This window comes from Strix aluco, chromosome 5 (genome assembly GCF_031877795.1).
Source record: "Strix aluco isolate bStrAlu1 chromosome 5, bStrAlu1.hap1, whole genome shotgun sequence".
Taxonomy (NCBI): domain Eukaryota; kingdom Metazoa; phylum Chordata; class Aves; order Strigiformes; family Strigidae; genus Strix; species Strix aluco.
This window is the reverse complement of record NC_133935.1, coordinates 49,197,038-49,214,523: the sequence shown is the minus strand read 5'-3', so window position 1 is coordinate 49,214,523 and position 17,486 is coordinate 49,197,038. Positions and strand designations below refer to the sequence as shown.

The 17,486-nt window shown below is 42.6% G+C and overlaps 1 long non-coding RNA gene across 3 annotated transcripts in view; it reads right to left on the bottom strand.

Moving 5' to 3' along the window:
- Positions 1 to 17,486, bottom strand: part of LOC141924577 (uncharacterized) — a 47,319-nt gene that overhangs the window by 13,420 nt on the left and 16,413 nt on the right. For all 3 annotated transcript variants that reach the window (XR_012623580.1, XR_012623579.1, XR_012623581.1), the window contains exon 3: positions 4,582 to 6,250. This is a non-coding gene — a long non-coding RNA (uncharacterized LOC141924577). The remainder of the gene's footprint in view (positions 1 to 4,581; positions 6,251 to 17,486) is intronic.

Below are 17,486 nucleotides of genomic sequence, written 5' to 3'. Positions count from 1 at the left end.
TACATAAGTAAGTCTGTTTTGTGATTACTTCCCATTACTTCCCTGCCCACGTAGCTTTCTCACCCTCATCTGCCAGGGTTATGAATACACACGTAAAGATGAAACTGGCCCTAGCGTACTACAGCTGCTTTCTTCGGGTGCTTTTTGTAGGGCAGCCTTCAGGATGTGATTAATACTTGAGAACAAGCCGGCATGTGGGGGAAGGGGAAAGAACTGCTCAGATGATGATGCTTAGTAGATCATGTTCCTGCTATTTTAGTTACTAGTTTTACTTTTTCACTCTACAGTTTATACACAAGCCTAAACTTGCAAAGATGCTAAAAAGAGCACAGGAGAGGTTTTTTTGATAGCAGAATTAAATTCTAGTCTTAAACATGGATCAGAGTCAAAACTCCTGATCTAAACTGGAGGGAGGCTCAAATGTCAAGGGCAGATTTTGATCTTAATTCTCTGCATGGAAATCTGAAGTAGCTCCACACTGTCAAATGTAGTGTTTTGTTGAAAACCTCACTGAGAGCACAGATTGAATCAAAGTGTGTGTATTTAGTCTTCAGTGTTTTGATTTGAGTTGCAAAAGAGACCCACTTGTGAACTCTGGCTCAATCCAGGACCATGAACAGAAGTTTGCTCCAGCCCATTTTAATTAAAAAATATGTTTTAAAAATGTTAATACTGCAAAGGTCAATCAGGACACAAACCATTGTATTATCTGAACAGAGTAGAAAGGCATCTTTCTTCAAACCCTACCAAGATATACTGATTTCTTCCTTACTTTTCAACAGGCATAAGAAATGATGGACTTCTGCAACTCTTCTATGCCAGGAAAGGGGAGTGATTCCGTCTGATTCAATATTTGCTTCCCTGCTTTGCACCAGCCTGGTAGTACAAAGGGAGGTGGAAAACAGCCCGTCTCCTGAGCTGGCTGCTCTCTCCCTGGGGAGCTCCTGGCCAGGACCAAGCTGCCACGTACCCCTCAGTGCACAGGAAGAGGAAAGGTGGGGAGGGAGGTGGCCGAGCCTGCCGTGCTCCCATCCCATCCCCAGCTGCTGTCCAGGCCAGTGGGACACCCGCTCCTTGGGAGAACGGAGCAGCCTTTGGGCTATAACTGGCTTTTCTGAGACATCTCTTCCCAGCTCAGGCATGCCAGAAAATCAGACCCAGTGGACTTACACCAGTATGCGTGAGAGCAAATTAGGGCCCTGGCTCTTCAGTTTCATTGTTTCGTGTTGATGATGCAATATGACTAATTTGTCAGGAATAATAGCACTGCACTCAAATGTGCCCCTCTCAGAAATAGCTTCCCCGCAGGCTCATTAAGGGTAACCTTTTTAAAAAAAAGAATGCATTTGCCTTAGTTCCTAAGAGTAGAATGGCTCTTTAAAGTCACAGATACTCCTTTCAAACTATACTATCTTGCTGATGTATTACATAAAAGTATTAGGGCACCATGCTGCATTTGAATGGTGCTTTTGGACAGGCCATTTCTCCACTCCCTCAAAAAAAATCTATCTAAAACCATATTTTTTAGCAGAAATGGTCTCTTTTCTACTGGACATTCCATCCAGTACCAAGACTTGGGGTTTGCTGGTGTGGGACTGTCACTGCACAGTATGCTGATAGGGCCAAGACCTTGAATTAAAGGTCTGAACTAAAGAAGGCAGATATTTAACTGAAAGGAGATCCCAAGCATACACAGAACATTTCTAATCAGTGTCTGTAAATACAACTGATGGTAAAGGACTCCTGCCTTTGAACTGATTGATCCAATCAGATTTGGTTTTAATTGAGTTCAGATGTAAACAGTTTTTAAAAAGGAATCAGTACTGTAGAAGTAATTGGGGGTTTTGTACTTCCAGTTGGGATCGGTGGTGAATTTTGAAATTCCTCTTCTCCTCTCTGACAATTGTGTCAAGTATGTGAATTTCTAGCATATTTTTCTTTCTTTGTCATAGGAAGATGAAAATATCTGTATTAGTACACAAGGGGCCAGAAAGGCTTTAAACATCTCCTACAGGTTCAATTTCCATGATTTCTGCAGGTCTAGCAAATCTAGCCCCAAGTGTTAAGCATGGGCTTCCTAGGAAAGCTGGTGATTGGATGAACATGAATAAAAATGGCATAAAATGGCAACTATTCTGGTACAATATCAGCTCCAAGATAAAAGGTATTCCTCTGAATGTGGAAATATTTTTGGGAATGCCTGAGAAATTTTTCATTGCTCTCATAACAGTTAATGTGGAAACTCTGCCTCACTGCTTCCCCCCATATTTCAGTTTGAAAAATTTGTAAGGTCATATTAGAAAACAAGAGGTACTAGGAAGGATATGGTATTAAATTGGTATATTTATTACATATACCTATACAGTGAATTTAGGTTTTGAGGAGAAAAAGAACAAACATATATATTTGAATGAAGCAATGTAGCGTACATTTATCATCAAAGTTTGCTGCATTGAACATACATTTTCTACTTCTTACAGAAAATCTCCTAGGCAGGTCTGATCTTTGCAGAACTTACTACAATAAGCAGGTTAGCAGGCAAACTGTACCTGAAATGTTATTCCCAATAAGCACACTTGATTGGAGACTGTGTCTGTGCTTACTTCCTGCAGGAGCTGCCCATGTTCTGAGGAGTCAGGAGTTATGCCTGTTTTGACTAAGGTAGACTTTTGGAACAGATGTTGTATTGATCAGATTTCTAGGGCACACATCGCTGTAGAGTCCAAGTCACCTTAGGCAGCATATTTCAGAGCTACGTATAAAGAATATTGATTTTTGGACGCCTATTTCTAAATTGAGAAAATGCAACATCTGCACCTTTCTTCTCCCTGAACTTGCACCTGGTATTTCCAATTCTTTCTGTGCAGACTGGCTGTAAAGCACTTTCTTGTATCATCCCCTCTGTGTGTTTCTAATACCTAATCCCACTGAGGTCAACAGCAGCCATCTTCAAGTGGACAAGATCAAACCCTGAAGGTGTAGATTAAGACCAAGGTGAGGAAGAGAGGCATACACTGCTTCTGCTTCATGGTTTCACACTGAAAGCTCCTTTCCACTAGTAAACTGTATATAGTGCTTTGTCCAGGTAAAAATACTTCAGAAGAAGGCATGCTGTTGCAAAGGATCAGACAGCAAACATCTGTCTCACCCATTACCCCTACCGCTCATTCTTAACTGATTCCCAGATTAAGAAGTGTTACATCATCATAGAAATAGAGAACCCAATGAAACAAAATAATAGTCCTGTGAGAAGAAAGGAGATGTTTCACAGCTTAATCACTTAGATCCCAAGGCAGAAGCAAAGGGTTACGCTATTATTGGTACCCTCATCACCTTAGCCGCCTGAAAATTATTTTCTTCACACATTTTTGCAAGTGCAACTTGCAAGTGCAGTGAAAAACATGACCAGAGAATAAGTTTAGGTTTAAATTAGCAATAACTGTTGTGGAGTGGACACTGTTGTTACATGACGGTGCTTAGTGACTCTTGTGAATTAAGACGGTCCCTGCAGGGAGCAAACATTGCACATGGCCACATGTAACACACTGTCCTCTGCTTCTCTGAGCAACATAGGCATGGCCAGACTCTGTAATAAGTCCAAAGAGTGGGCCCAGCTCACCACGCAGAGGCATATAGCGTATTTAAACTCACATCTCAAATTTTTATCCAGTGTTGAGAACTTTAGACAAGCTGCTCTTGTAAGCTACACTAATAGATAAGGGGACTTGCATTAAAATCTTGGCCTCGATGACAACTATAGGCTGTTTAAAAAGTCTTGCGTTAGTAGCACTGGAGTTAGATGACTGAATCAGGTGATTATGGAGAGAGAGAGAGTCTTTATACTAATTGATCGGTTATGTTCTCTATTAATGTAGGGAGCTCATCCTCTATGCTTTAGCTAGACATATGGAAGGTTTTAAAAGTGCCTTTGGCATTAGGAGCTAATATGAAATATATTGCAATGTAAAGTCCTTTCAGAAAATCTATCCCTGTTTGTCACAGTGACACCAGAAAGTCAGTAAGGATTATTTTTGTGAGCAAAAGGTGCAGAATTTGGCCCAACTCTTGATATACTGCCTGAATGGATCTATGCAATTGCTGCTGCATTTATTTCTGTTTGTAACTAAAAACAAGTTCCTTTCTATGAGAATTTGAAGTGTGCTGTCTATATTATTTACATGTGTTGAAAGAATCATTGATGTACAATAGGAGCCAGTATAAGGCTGTAGTAGGGGAAAGCTATTACAATGTATACATGCTGAACTCATTAGCTAAATTTATCTTGTATTATTTTTAGTAAAAGTCCAGATGACTGTGTATCCCCATTACATCTCCCTGGGCTTGTAAATGATCTATTTATTAAATTTTAAAAAAAAAATTAAAAAGACTTAATAAAAATTTATCAAATTATCTTTCTTTCAGAAACAAGTTTCATCCACAATCTAGTACAACACTGAGGGGCCATGGAGGCTGTCTCTGTAGCTCAGTGGTTGCAGCAGTAGGAAGACCCACATCAAATCCCACCTTCAGCCTGCATATCCTGCCTCCCCAGCTGAGTGCCCTTAATTAAGGCACACTTACTCTGTGTATAAGGGAAGCAGTGCAGTAGAGGAGGCAGTGAAGTAAAATAAGTTGAAACCTGGTGTCTTGTTGTTCTCCAGCAGAGGAGGGGTAGAGTCACGCATCCTCAGACAGTGGAGAATGTCCAGCCTGGATTCACCACATCTTAGGCATGTTTTCCTCCAGGAGAAAGAAAAGCAGCAGAGATCAGGCAGTAAGAAATCCTGAGCAGAGACATTTGTACTGCAGAGACCCTTAAGAGGACAGACTCCCTAGTCACAGTGACTTTTATAGCTGCTCCCCTGGCCAGGTACCTTATTGTTCTCTAGCCACATGAAATGCCATGGCTCAGAGCTGTGGCTCTAGTAAGATGGCAGCTGATAATTTACAGAGCATTTCCATCTTGGCCTGTAACAGGGATTTTTCCATACTATATTGAAAGTCAAAACTCAGTTCTAATGAGAACACCATTAATATCTACTCAGACCTCCCAGTTGAACAAAGCCCTCTGCACCAGTGCTTGCTCCACCCTGCCACTACACTTCCATGATTGTCTTCCCCACCGCTTGAGTGTGAAGCACCCTCAGGATGCTGACAAGCCAACATCTTTTTCCAGCACCCTTTCCCCTTCTCAAATGCTGTTCACTATGTGTCATTCAAAACCAAAACAGGCAACAAGAGCACCCTGGCTAATTGTTCTCTATCCCACTGGCTCTTGACATCTTTACTTTTGGCAAACAATGAGATACTGACTGTGGCTGGGGAAACTGGGACCTGCTGGGGGAGTTATACAGCAATTATATCTATTTCAGGATAATTCAGGCACACCTCATTACTTCTCATGTACCATTGATTTTACTGCAATTAAATCCTGGAGGTTTCAGACTTGGCTGAAATGTCAAATATCAATTAAAAAAAAAAAAATCTCAGACATTCACAAAATGGGTTCTTCCTGGAGATGTTTTAGCAACACTTCACCCCTCCCCCACTTTTTGATAACCAGCTCAAGTAACCTTCAGACAAGAATCTTCCTCTGATAGTGTCAAAATGTTGGCCAAAATGGCTGGAAATCATTAATGCTTCAACCTCACCAGCTAAATTTATACATGTTAGCCAAGGAGAGGTAGGTACCAGTGCCAATGCAGGTCAAGGACAACATGGAAATGAGAAAAATAGTGCTATCATATGGGAGCCACTGCAAGGTGAAATTAAAATACATAATAGGAGATGCTTCTCAGGAGTCAGGCAAGTTTTGACACAGAGAAAAACATAAGACAGCGGAGATGATGCATTTCTGTCCCTCCTGACTAGAACTGGTGTTTCGTGAACAGCCCCATGCAAGCTCCATCGGTCAGCTGTGTTGACTGGGGCTTGCCTGTGGACCTAATGGATCTCTACATCCACGGCACCTCTGTGGACCACGTTGGCTGGTGTTAAAGCCAGGCTCTGGGCTGGAGGTTCCCATAATCCTGTTTGAACCCCTCTGTGTTGTCTGGCCACATCACGCAGACCCTTCACTGGGAATTAGATCAGTTTATCATGTTTACTTACCCAAGAAGAGCTCATTACACCAATACCACTATCATGATCACACAGGAGAATTTGTGTTTGTTTCCAGTGCACAGGTGCCACAAATCCCTATTGCATCTTGCCCACATCCTAAGAACAGCTTCCCTTCTTTCTTCTGCTCCTGCAGTGGAGAAGGGGAGAAACAGCATTTTCATAAAGGACATGATAAACATCACTGATTACTCTCGAGAGATCTAGAGGGCGAACATTTAAAATATGGTGCTCATTTTGTTAGACACTGTTTGAAAACATTCTAGATGGGGATTAATGAAAACCAATAGTTTACTAGCTATGTTTATTGTTTTCTCATTTAATTAGGGACTTAGCTCTACGTTCCAGTGTCAACAGAGCCAGCAAATATTTAAATGAGATTGGGATACTCATTTCTTCATTGCTTTGTTATCGGGGGAGGGGGCACTTTGCTCTCTGTCTCTCCATTTAATATTTTATTGTGAAGCAGCAAAGTAAAGTTTTTTCCATCATCCACATCTGTGTGTTGAAAAGAGGGCTGATAGAAAGCAAGGCAACAGACACTACTCAGGAGGCTAAAACACCTTGTCTCTGCATTATATGAAAACACAGCTGTATTATGGCAAACTGATGCCCTAGGCAAAATATAACAGAGAGCTCCCTGAGGCTTTCTCTGCTCCCCCAAGGACATGCCTTGTCTCCACCGCTACGTGAAGCAGCGTTGACAGGGGAGCTTGCTTCTCCGACAGGCAGACACTTGCCTTCCAGCCACTGCTGGCACCATGCTAGAAGCCAGGGGGACATCCAACAGCATTTTCCTGCGCCTGGGGTGGGCTAAGATGTCACACTCCTCCAGCAACACCTTCCAGCTGGGGTGTAGTCACTCTTGGCTTTTAGGGTTTGTACTCGTAATTTGCCTTGGGCTAGTCTTCCAGGTATCAGCAGTCTCAAGCATCCTTGGATCTGTTAGACATTCATCACCCTTCAAAGATTCTCCTTCTGACCATGAGGTCTAGAAATATGTATGAGCTTATGTTCAGATGCAATCATGTGACTCCCAGACACAGAAACCAAGACTTAGACTTAAAGTATAGCTGCTAGCACCACATCTAGCATGGGGGGAGTTGGGAGCATTTGCTGTGGACCTGTTTCACAGAGGGTGAGATGTACCCCAGACATAAACAGAGAGTACAGAGAGCAGCACTGGCAGACTGTGGCAAGGCTGGGCTTTCTTCCTTCATGCCAGCATTCCCCTGGCACACTGAAAGATTGGGAATGGAAGACTGCTTCAAACGTAAAGGTAGCATCCATTTGTATTTAATAGCCATCATTGATTTCCAATTTCATATCTGCTGAACAGTAGACACCGGCCACATTAAAATTTATCATCATCTTCACTGCACCTTCCAATTCAGACTCTACCATCACCCTTAATGAATCAATCTGTGTCAGCATACAATGCATATGTTTTTAAACTATTCCTGGTGACTTTATGAAGTGAATTTAGCTGGACTCTGAACAGCCTGATTTTAGTTCATGGGGCTACAAGGAAGATTTAAAAATACTCTCAAGCAGTTAAATGACATGTTCAACCTGTATTGAAAAACTTAGTTTTGGACTACTCTCTGTCCTTAAACCACACATGTTTAATGCATGATAATAGTGTTTATCTGTCATCATGCAGCTTTACTACTTAATACAACATGGAAGACACTGGATCAGCTGTGTTATTCTTTGCTGGTATTGAAGCACAGCTCTCTGCGTGTCTCACCCCGTGCACAACACCATGAGCACGCACCAGCACAATCTGCCTGGGGGCTGGGCATTTTGGAAGGAGGAGGGGACCCCAGTTTTTGTCCTTCAATCAAGAAAGGGAGATGAATATTTAATTTCATGACTCTGTGGCTTTGTTGCCCCTAGTAGGATTTGTTCCTTTGTGAGAGGGTTGCAGAACCTGCTATCTGGTGGCCTTGCTGGTAGCATGAGCAGAAATGCTGGAAATGTCAGTGCTGCAGAGGAGGGAGACCTGAGGCTTTTCCAGCCTGCAAACAGAAATGTGGCATCTTCGGCCTAGGGATCAATACAGGCTGCTGCTTGCTTTGTTTCAGATGACCTGGAGCCACCCTACTTTTTTCACCTTATTACAGGACAGCAGTGAAGTGCATGTTAATGCATGGTCTCCTCAAAGGCCTGGGCAGCCCTGTGTAAGGAAAAGGCACAAATCTTCAGCACAGAGGCTTGTGAAATGCTCTGACAACTGTGAGCAGCAAACTCCTGTGATTGCTTGGTGCCACATTCAAATGGGGTTTTTGTTTGGGGAAGGGCAGCTCTGCTTGTATCATGTTCTCCTTCAAGAGATTAGTTCTCCCTAGACCTAATGTTAGCACAGTGAGTCCAGAGATATTACTCATCAATTAAAAATTCAATAAAAATAAGATGTCATTACCATAATCCGTCATACTGGGAAATGTGGAGTTGAGAGCTTTACCATCCTGGCCTCTGACAAAAGCCCCAAAGACTGCCGGCTGTGGTGTTAATTGATTGGTGTCATTTATAAGTAATCTAACAATCCTGAATAATTCATTTTGCAGTGACATATGCTGAAAATATACAGCTGCACAGATATGTGCACAGCTTCAGAAGAAACGTTGCTAAACAGGGTATAAAGCAAAGACTAAGATTCAGTGAGCTCCTTAGGAGCACTTTCTCATGTGCTCTGCTCTCCAGCACTTTTATTACAGCAGAAGTGTATAGATCTGACAATAGGAGGGTATAGATCTGGGTGGTCGAGACATACAGGCTCGGTATTCTCTTTTGCAGCAGATAACCCATAATGAATTTTAAAAGCAAGGAAGGTGGATGCTGAGCAGGAAATGTGCAGCGCTGAGGACAGCCTTGCTGAACCACAGTAAAAATTGACCGGCGTGTTTCCACAACGAAGATGCTGATGATGGGAAAAAGTCTAACGATTTAATCTCTCTCCAGCCAAAACGGAATAAAAATTCTTGCCGTTCAGTGACTGCAGAGTAGGTTTTCCAGGGGTCACCTAGTGGGGAGTAACTCTCATTAATCCGCATTATTTTTACAACTGCATGAATAGCCCCAGCTGATATGCTTTGAAATCTAGAGGAACCACCCCAGAGAGCCAAACAGGCTGAAGAGGCTGGCGGCCAAAGTCAAATCTCTTCCCTTACGGAGGCACAAATGAAAAGTTCGTGTGAGCTCTTATTTGCTCAGGCAGTGCTGCCACTAAAGTCAATAGCTGATGAACTGGGCCTGTTTCAAGTCCACGTCACCCCTTGCTCAGGGTGAATCCCACCCCCGCAGGCCAAACCCTGGTCCTTTTCGGTTCTCTGAAGCACAGAAATCTTCTCCCTAAATTCCATTTTACTGGAATGATTAATTGTGTTGCTGTGAGTTGCTTTGAAAAACGTTCATGTGTATTGTAACTGAAAACCCTAATCCCACGCAAGTTTGTAAAAGAACATGGAAATAAACCCCAAAACACACATGATGAAAGGATGGGCTCCTTGCGGCATCATTTCTGTGCTGTCCTATCAAATTTTAAAAGTAGAGAATTATATTCTTGAGACCTGATTCATGTGGCTAGCTTAAAATTGCATTTGTACAAAATATTTGTATTTTAACAAGTGTTGCAGGGTGGGATATTTCTTTCAGAAAATTAGTTTTTGAAGTGAAGTGATCATGCAGAAATCCTAACTTTCATTTCACAAAGTTTTTAGTTCTTCAATCTGCTCCTGGAACGGAGCCTAAAAATACAACCAAATACAGCTAAATGCCTCAGAAACTAGAATGGCAGGGAAAAAAGCATGCAAACCTTTATTTTAAACTCATCTTTTTTCCTCTCGCTCCCAACTTTGACCTCATTTTGAGGCCCAGAGGGTGATCCATTTAACCCTGAGTGCGATGAGCTCTGCCTTCTGCGTGGGACTTTTCCATCTGCATGGCATTTCCAGAGGGGAATGCCGACTGCAGGCAGCAGATCCCCTCTTGCTCCAGAGAAGTCAACAGTAGAGCTCTCCCTGACTTCAGTCAATGCTGGATAGTATCCAAAAAGAGCAAGGGCAGGAGGGAATATACTTGTTTTCATTATTCATGTTGGTTGTGTAAACAGCGCTCACTTCTGACAGAGAAATATGTGACTTTATTTCTATCATTTTTAGAAAAAGCTTTTACCAAGAAAATAATCATTACTACGCACTGATTGCTCATTTTTTCCACTGCTCTGCACGTCAGAGCATGCATTGGTACAAATACAACTGATCTGGTTAAGTGTTTTAATACACAGGGGAGTAAATTGTTTGGGATGAAAGAAATTCATTATCCACAGTTTGCACGGCTGAAAGTCTGGCTGTTTTAATGTTAGTGCCGAGTAAAAAATTTAAAAGTGCATGCTGCGACAAGCTAAATACGTCTTTAGATTCTATTCTAGTACAGTAAGCATATTAATTAGATTATTGTTCATTCTTTCAGTAATGCTGAACCCCAACATGGCTAGTAGGATAACTAAAGGTAATCAGCCAAAGAATAGCCAATTTTCCCTAGATTCTTTTCTCATTAATTTAATTCACAATGGGGAAAACTCCTGGTTCCCTCCTGAGATAGGGACAGGGAAAGCCTAAGTGGTAAAGACAGAATATCTTGAGAGGTCACACATGAATCCAAGAGATAATGCATTTGCACAAGGAGGCAGGGGAGTGTGTTGGGCAGCGGACTGCAGCAGCGTGTGTGCTCCCACTCCAGGTGATACAGATTACAGCCTCTCCTCCCCCTGCAAACAGAGGGCTGCTCTACACACCAAACATAGCCAGGCCTTATGCAGACCTCTGCTATTTGGACAAGAGGTTCTGTAATAAAATTACAGGAGCTCCTCAACTAGGCTTTTGCATCAGCATTTTCATGTAGGACCTTTATTTTTGTCCATACTACCTTCCAGCTTGTGCATGATAAAGGAGAGAGAGGACACATTTATTTACTTATTTATTTGTATTTCACCCCTACTTTGGCAGAGTTTTGTGATCTGTAAAACTCACCTTGCGCTGTCTGAAGCAATTCCTCTTCATGTATACTGTAAGAGCAACATCTTGGGAAATTAAATGTTTCCCACCAGGGCTTTTGTACAGGGCTGTTGCCAGACCCCCCTTTGAGCCCTGAGGTCAAGACATTAAAGATAAATCATTTCCAATTCATTGAAAAGCTTTGTATGGTGGGATGGCCTAAAAAGCTTTCTAGGGTGGGATGGTTCAGCATAAAGCTCTTTTTATAGTTAGGTTTGCAAGTGCTGAGTTAGTTGGCTTCAAAAAAGTTACCTTCTAAGATTTTTTTTTAAATAGCCTTAGTCTATTTTTTTTAGAAAATATAGCTAGATTATGTGGCTATAAAGCTACAGCACTGCCGTGCACGACGTGTACTAGCGATGAGATGTAAACTGTAGAAGACCTGTATAAGGTTTTTGACTGCCTTGGAAAAACTGTACCCCTGTCAAAAAAGGCCCTGACCATAAGAGCCCACTCCAGCTCTCTGCCTTTGCCTCTGCCAAAATTTGCCTCCTCTGCCAAAATTTGCCACCTCTGCAGCAGAGGTGGTGAGGAACAGACCCGTGCCTGCACTGCGGTGCTCGGAGCTGAGGCAGCGGGGAGGGAGACTCACTCTGTGCTGACTGCAGCTGACAGCAGCCCCAGGGGCCTGCGGTGACATCGAGGAGCAGGAGTAGCCCTGAGGGGACAGAGATGGGAGCAGGGAGCAGGACCCCCTGCCAGTGTGACAGGCCCGGCTGTGGCACCAGAGCAGTCACCATTCCCAGCCGCCAGCATCAGCTGGCGTAGCTGCTGAGGGTCTGCCTGCATCTCAGCTGCTCCAGTTTGCAGGCTGGCATGTAGCACAAACCGCAGATGAAGATAAATTAGCAGCATCACATCCACAGAAGTGCCTGCAGCACCAGCACACTTTGCTGCCCTTCCTGGGCTGCCCCTCCTGGCTCCTCAGGCTCACCCTGTCTTGAGCTGAGCCCATGCACGTGCAGATCTGGAGGAGCAAAACTCAAACTAAGCACCCCACAGATATTCTCAGGCAGCCCCCAACTACAATTTTCTGCTTAGGCAGACCCTGCATTCAATAAATAGCTCAGTCATGCTGCCAGGAGCTCAGCATGTCCCCAAGTCAAGCCCTTGCCTGCATCACAGCAGAGCTCACGCAGGTTTGTTATCCCTGCAGCTGAAGGCACCTTGCTGCAAGGGACTGAGGTCACTACACATAGTGTCTTCTTGTGCTGCTTCAGAGCCGCTGCCAGTATCACTGCCTGGCCCTGCACTGGGCTACGCAAGGCTGTCAGGCCTTGGGAGTGGGACTAAGGCAGTGGACAGAGAATGTGTATCGCTCATCAGTATTTGAGCCTCACACCTCTTTCGCTCCCTTTCTAACTCAAGGGACTATTTCACATCTGCGCGGAAAATTATAATAAAACCGATGGAGTGAAAAGCCATTAACATGGAAGTATCACATCTCAGTTTTTGAGTGCCTAAGTGGAGACACTGCACTGTGCCTGATATTAACGACTGGGAGCTGGTGCCATTTCAATGAGCATCAGTGGAAAGGTGGCACCTCACGAACTGTATCTGGAAAAACAGGCAAACAATTCAAATTGAGGACCAAAAAGTAAGCGTACCCAAAGCCAGTGGTGATGGTAAAACTGGAGGAGGCTGTGTCTGCCAAGGGCTGCACTGGTGCTAAACCCACTGCTTTGCATTGAAGGTTACAAAGATGAAAATTTTTGTCATAATCTGTCTCACTAATGCTGGGTTTTGGGTTGTTGTTTATATTTAAGTGGAAAGCCTAAAAATCAACAGGTGCAGCAGTGCTTCATATGTATGACTAGACAGATCTTTCTCAGGTCCATCCTGAGAAACTGGCCTTGGGCTAGCAGGGGCAGAGGAGGAAGGGTGTCCTTTCTCTGCCGCTGCACTATGTTCTCTAAATTGTGCTCTTCCATCTGCCTCTCATACTCTCATACATGTACTGAAAAGTGTAGAAACCTCTGTCATTTTGGTGCCCTGACCTGATGCCACTGGCAGTTTTATCTTGACCCCTTGACCCAAAGGCTTTGGCATTTGCCAGTGCCAAAGGGTCACAGTTCTGTCCTCTCCCCGTGGTCCATCCAGCTGGAGAGAAGGGTGTAGAATTTGTTCCTTCATGAAGAAAAAATAAAGAGTTGAAAATGCAGTGCCTGGTTGCTCTCTGAGTGCCAGCGTGACCCCAGGATTATACTGTTTCACACTACAGAGCCATGTGGCCCGGCTTCAGCCAGGAGCTGCAGCCCTGGCCCTTATCGGGTATTGACTATCTAGCAGGACAATAGCACAAGGAGTTTTGTTTGCTCAGGTAATGACAGACTTTATTATAGTCCAACTGTACCATACCAAACATGTTTAATAATTAAGCAATGAGATATGACAAGAGGGAAATTCCAGCACAATTTTTACATGCCTTGTATTGTATGATAAGGCCAAAGGCCAAAGAATTTTCATCAGAAGATCAAACTATTTTGCATTTGAATCACCTTTTCTGTCTAGTTTTCTGTACTTTGTAGCACAATGGTGATATTCTGTCATAAATATTGTAAGCATAAAATTCCTCATGGTCTGAGACCTTGGAATCTATTCTCCCAATTATATATGTGTATCGCCGGCATGCAGAACAGTGGAATACACCCCTTTGTCCGTGATTAAGTCTGGAATTGATTTTCAGACCACAGTTAACAGGTCTGAAAAACAGGTTTGCTGATGGAAATGCTGACAGATTAACTACATTGATGCAAGGGACATCACCTCAGTGCCACGGTTGCTAACTCTCAAATATTTCTCCTTATGCCATAAAAAAGAAGAGAAGAACTTGAGATTTCAAGACAATGCTTGTTCTTATCTGCTGCAAGTTTGATATGAGTTCTGTTTGCTTCACACTTGTCTCTCTCCTCTAGAACTTGAGTACATTATTGTATGCAATAATTTTCACAGAAATGTCACACTAATATGACAACTCTGAGACTTTAATCCTATAAAGTCAGGTAAAGCCAGAATGAAGATTCTCACAATAAATTTACAAGCTCTTTGTGGTATGTTTTGCAAGGACTTTCTTTACGCAGAGAACATAATACCGGGCAGCATGACGTGCTGTACAGCAAATATTTATTTTTGAGATAAGCATGCAGACTTAAAAGGTCTAGTGAGCTAATTGAAATAAATAAGGCTCTGCTGGAATTCAGGGCCAGATGCATGTGGCGGTGATGGGGAAGCTGCCCAGCTGCTCTGCCACTCCTTCTCTCAGGACCAAACTGTTGGTGAGCAAGATACTATACCTTTAGGCTGCTGACCCCTCCCCACCTCTGCTCTGGGTAATCCATACCTGCAGGAATAATATAAGCCATTCCTGGCATTAATAGGCACAGTAATATTTAAGAGAGTGTGTACTTGTGATAAGGCAAATTAAAAGTAGGATCTTGCTCTTTGTAATGGCCAGAACATGTTGTTCAGAAGAAGAAGAGCAAACCTAAAAATTAAATGTTGAATATTCTGTAATATAGTCATATATGTCTGTAATGTTCATTAGAGATACCAAAAATGTAATTGTGATTCCTGCCCTCAAAAGCTTCCACTTCCTGAAGTTCAGGATGCATTGGAGACCAAGCCCACAGGAGTAACAGGCAACCTTGTCTCAAGGCAGAGAGCCATCGTGCATGGACTAACCATGGCTGTGTGGTAGGGTAGGTGGAGACAGACCAAGCAGGCAAATGCTGGATAGTCACCAAGTGTCGCCTCAGAGCTGCTCTTAAACATAGCGTAGAAGAAGATCTGATTACAGTACAGAGAGGCAAGGGTGAGGAAAGAAGGCATCAATGAAGATGTGATTGTCTGGCTGCATGGTTAGGTATTTGCACGTCTTGCTGTGTGCTCAGCCAGCTCTGTGTGTGTAACATCTGGAGTTAGGAGGGGGAGTACAGCTGGGACACAGTCCTTTCCTGATTCCTGCAGATAATCAGCTTTTGCCCTGAGGCACTACACTTTGCTAACCATTTTCTTCAAATCCAATTTTAAATGGACAGTGAGATCATACCGTAACACTGGCTGGCCAGTACAGCATATAAATGTGTAGACTCAAGGTATGACCTGTACATTACAACACATTTCAGGCACTCGGAAAGTGCACAAGGAAATCTATTAAAAAAGACAGCAGCATTCTTTCTACATGCCTATTCTTTTCATTAGATCAGATATCTAGATTTTTACCATTTTCCTGAATAAGTAAGGGAAGTTTCACAGAAGCTTCAGGGAAATGGCTGCATTTTAATACAGTCTAATTGACTTTTATGGTTATCTCTGAGGAGTCCTGGTCATAAAAGCTAATTAAATTATACTGATCTACATATTCAAGAACTATTCTATTTCTCACCCTTGGAAAAAAAAAAGAAAAAACCAAACGAAGAAACTGGAGGCTCATACTCATGATTAGGACACACTACAATCTCCTGAAACCCCTCTTTGTGCTGTTTGATTTGCTCAGCATTGCAGGATACATTTAACCTTCCTGAACAAGTGGCTGTCCTTACGAGTTTTAAGAACAGTGGTTATGTTATTTCAGATCTCTTATTCTGCAAGTGTGTAGAAAGATCTATATACTCAATTTAGAATTCTACGTTCATCTAATAATTCTCTAGAGAAAAGGTTTAAAAAAAAAAAAAAAAAGCAGCCAAAAGTAAATCATCTGAATCTGCATGACAGGGGCTTTATAAAGTAGACTTTCTGCATCTTCTTCATTCTCTTCATTTTCCTGGTGGCTATTTTTTGTTTCTACCTTTTAGTTCCATGAACCTTGTAAGAGATCCTGACTTTGTTGTAATAATAGTTTAATAGCATGCCAATCCTGATACTGTAAAAAACAATGTTGCTTTTTTTTAATCTGAACTCCCATTATTTTTCTGTATTTATTACCCTCACAGTTCCAAATTTCTGAGACACTTAAGTACCAAACAAATCAGACATGTGCCAGATAAGATTTTATGAAGCAGACAATATTTCTGAAAGTCTTAGTGGAAATCTAACTCTATCTTTCAGCACCTAAATACCTTTCAAAACTCGGCCTAAGGCAGTAAGCAAAATTCCCACTTAGAGTTATGGTCATTTGCCCTGACAAAAATTGCAGAAACCAGTTCCAAGATATTTCAACTGATTTGTTTAAAAGGCCTTCTGACACAATGCGCCATACCAATCTCTGTCTGGATGCCTTAATCCAGATCACACACTACACTAAATAATTACCGAGAATTGCCCAGCAGCAGCTCAGAGTCCAAGCAGGCTTCCTCACCCTTGTACCCACCATGTTAGAGGGTATGAAATGCTCTAGATGTCAGCAATGAAGGGGTAACATCCCTCTTTTTCTCTTCTATTATGGATTGACTGAACAGCTCTGACCATCTCTTTCACCTTCTACCTGCCTGTCCCTCCTCCTCTCAACTTCTTTGGCTCCAAGTATACTGGGGACAGCTGTTAACATCTTCTGGTTTGTATCTGAGAATTATATGGCGTATAACGGACAAGCATTGTCATTTCCACCACTTCTCCTTACTGCTGACCCATTCTTTTTTCCCACCTCCAAGGAGCTTTTAAAAACACCCCTAACATGATTTTTAAAAAGTTCATTTACTAAACATAAAGTAGTAGGGGAAGACATCAGGGAACCAATGCAATTGGCACCTATAATTATCAGCACCAGCAAATCCCTCTGAGAAGACCCTCAGTGCTGTGGGAGTTTGTAATGAACATGAAAATCTAAAGGTCACTTCCAACTGGAAAAAAAGAAAAAGAGGAGCTGATTTGCCAAAAAGTCCCTACCTTTTTCTACAAAGTAATACAAAAAATTACCAGTTTGGCAAAATGTCATGAACTCCCATAGGAAAATGTGAAGAAAAGGAGGTAGGACTTCTTGTCAATTTAACTAAACTGTGAAAGGAGGCGGTGAGGGACCAGCCTCAAGATTGGCCACTGCCTGCGTTTCATACTCTGCAAGGCCATACTGAGCAACAGGAGCCACTTCATTATGTCAGGGGCTGTTAACCAGCTATTAGCCACATTAGCAGAAGAGCTGGGGGTCTCCATTTCTTCAGTGAGGACAGACCAATAACAAAGCTTCATTGTGCTGGTGCCTAGTACTCCTGTGCTGTGTGATGGAGAGGTTTCAGTGCCAAGCTACTAGCTAAGGATCAGATTGCAAAAGAGAAAATCCCTTTGGGCAGAGAGCCTGTACAAAGCAAGGGCATTGTGAGACAAAGAATAAGGACTCCCATCGAAACAGCCACTTCTCACGTTCTTGTCAGCATG